The 2,500-nt window shown below is 53.3% G+C and overlaps 1 non-coding gene across 1 annotated transcript in view; it reads right to left on the minus strand.

Moving 5' to 3' along the window:
• LOC143279301 (small subunit ribosomal RNA) overlaps nt 1–247 on the minus strand; it is a 1,829-nt gene extending 1,582 nt beyond the window's left edge. The window contains exon 1 of the ribosomal RNA XR_013054845.1: nt 1–247. This exon is cut by the window's left edge and continues 1,582 nt beyond it. This is a non-coding gene — a ribosomal RNA (small subunit ribosomal RNA).
• Between the last annotated feature and the right edge of the window lie 2,253 nt (nt 248–2,500).

Here is a 2,500-nt window from a genome sequence, read left to right on the forward strand (position 1 = left end):
CCAAAGGACGGGCAGAACCCGACTGGCTTTGAACTAATAAAAGCGCTCTTTCCCCGAGGGGTCGGAGCTGGTCGGCATGTATTAGCTCTAGAATTACCACAGTTATCCAAGTAAATTTGGATCATCTAAGGAACCTCGACTGATTTAATGAGCCATTCGCGGTTTCACCGTACGAGGGTGTGAACTTAGACATGCATGGCTTAATCTTTGAGACAAGCATATGACTACTGGCAGGATCAACCAGAATGCAACCCGTATTCTGCGTGCCCCCGGGAGACGGTTGCAGCGCCAGTTGGGACCGCTGCTCACAGAAACGAGGGCTGAGCTCTTTCCGTGGGCGGTCCGCGGCAGCACTATCAACTGAAACCACCGGACAACAGATTCAGGGCCTGAGAGTGCAACGAATCCATCGGTCTCGGCGGGAGGCGCGCCAAGAAGAAGAAGGAGGAGGAGGAGACCAGACCGGACCGGACCGGACCCCACCCTTTCTTCCTCCTCGACACCGTCTCCCGCCCGTTTCCACGTGCCGGACGACGCCCGGTTAGAGACGGGCGCGCCCTTGACGAGATGAAGCAGGCGTTACGCTTTGGGACGCCGAAGGGGCTGGGGAGCACCAACGACCGTCAGTGAGGGAGGAGAGAAAACGCTTCTCTCGACCCGTCGTCAGCGAACGCACCGAACCTTCTACGGACCGTGAGACGCCGGCCGACAAGCCGAGCCCCGGCAAAGGAAGCCCGGCGAGGCGGCCGTGCGCGTTCACACTTGGACGCGCAGGCGGGAAGCTCGGCAGCCGGGCGGGTAGCCTGCGGGGAGCTGGTGGGCTCCCGAGACTCCCGTCCCCCGACTCGGGCCTCGCACGCCGAGCGGTCGCTAGCTTGCCAGTGCAAAAGACAGAAGCGCGGGGGCAGTAAAGCCAGGCGGACGGGTCGACCGTTGCCGGCTGTGCGCCGACCGGAGCGATCCGCCACGCCACGCCGCGTCCCCCACAACCAGGGTGTCGCATAAGGCGCTGCGAAGGTGGACCTTGATCCACATTGGGCAGAGCCTGAGTTGAGGCCCCCCAGCACGTGCCTGGGGACCAGGCGTTGAGGAGTAGGCCTTTTTTTGAGGGCCCAGAAAGTATTTTGGCAATTGTAGCGAGGTTTTGGAGTTTTATCCACAACCTTTACCTGCCTTTTTTTCTCTCCGAGCATGCCAAAGTTGAGAGAAAACGCCGTTTGGCATGGACGGGAGGAGGTGTGGAGGAGTAGTCCATTTTTGAATGGCAGCGGAAAGATTTTGGCAATTGTAGCGAGGTTCTTCGGACTTTTATCCACAACCTTTACCTGCCTTTTCCTCAGCGAGCATGCCAAAGTTGAGAGAAAACGCCCTTCGCCATTGACGGGACCAGACGTTGACGACTACGTCTTTCTTTTTTTCACGGCGCCTGAACGATTTGGGCAATTCTCCACAGCGCGTTTACTTTTTATCCACAACCTTTACCTGCCTTTTCCTCAGCGAGCATGCCAAAGTTGAGAGGAAAACGCCGTTTGGCATGGACAGGAGCAGGCGTTGACGACCAGGTCTTTTTTTTGGTCTTTTTTTTTCACAGCGCCGGAAGGATTCAGGCAATTCTCCAAAGCCGGTTACTTTTATCCACAACCTTTACTGGACCTTTTTTTTCTTTTTTTCCTTTTTTCTCTCTCCGAGCATGCCAAAGTTGATAGAAAACGCGGTTCGGCATGGACGGGAGCAGGCGTTGAGGAGTAGGCCTTTTTTTGAGGGCCCAGAAAGTATTTTGGCAATTTTTTACTTTTTTATCCACAACCTTTACCTGCCTTTTTTTCTCTCCGAGCATGCCAAAGTTGAGAGAAAACGCCGTTTGGCATGGACGGGAGGAGGTGTGGAGGAGTAGTCCATTTTTGAATGGCAGCGGAAAGATTTTGGCAATTGTAGCGAGGTTCTTCGGACTTTTATCCACAACCTTTACCTGCCTTTTCCTCAGCGAGCATGCCAAAGTTGAGAGAAAACGCCCTTCGCCATTGACGGGACCAGACGTTGACGACTACGTCTTTCTTTTTTTCACGGCGCCTGAACGATTTGGGCAATTCTCCACAGCGCGTTTACTTTTTATCCACAACCTTTACCTGCCTTTTCCTCAGCGAGCATGCCAAAGTTGAGAGGAAAACGCCGTTTGGCATGGACAGGAGCAGGCGTTGACGACCAGGTCTTTTTTTTGGTCTTTTTTTTTCACAGCGCCGGAAGGATTCAGGCAATTCTCCAAAGCCGGTTACTTTTATCCACAACCTTTACTGGACCTTTTTTTTCTTTTTTTCCTTTTTTCTCTCTCCGAGCATGCCAAAGTTGATAGAAAACGCGGTTCGGCATGGACGGGAGCAGGCGTTGAGGAGTAGGCCTTTTTTTGAGGGCCCAGAAAGTATTTTGGCAATTTTTTACTTTTTTATCCACAACCTTTACCTGCCTTTTTTTCTCTCCGAGCATGCCAAAGTTGAGAGAAAAC

Source organism: Babylonia areolata, unplaced genomic scaffold, assembly GCF_041734735.1.
Source record: "Babylonia areolata isolate BAREFJ2019XMU unplaced genomic scaffold, ASM4173473v1 tig00055309, whole genome shotgun sequence".
NCBI classification, from domain to species: domain Eukaryota; kingdom Metazoa; phylum Mollusca; class Gastropoda; order Neogastropoda; family Buccinidae; genus Babylonia; species Babylonia areolata.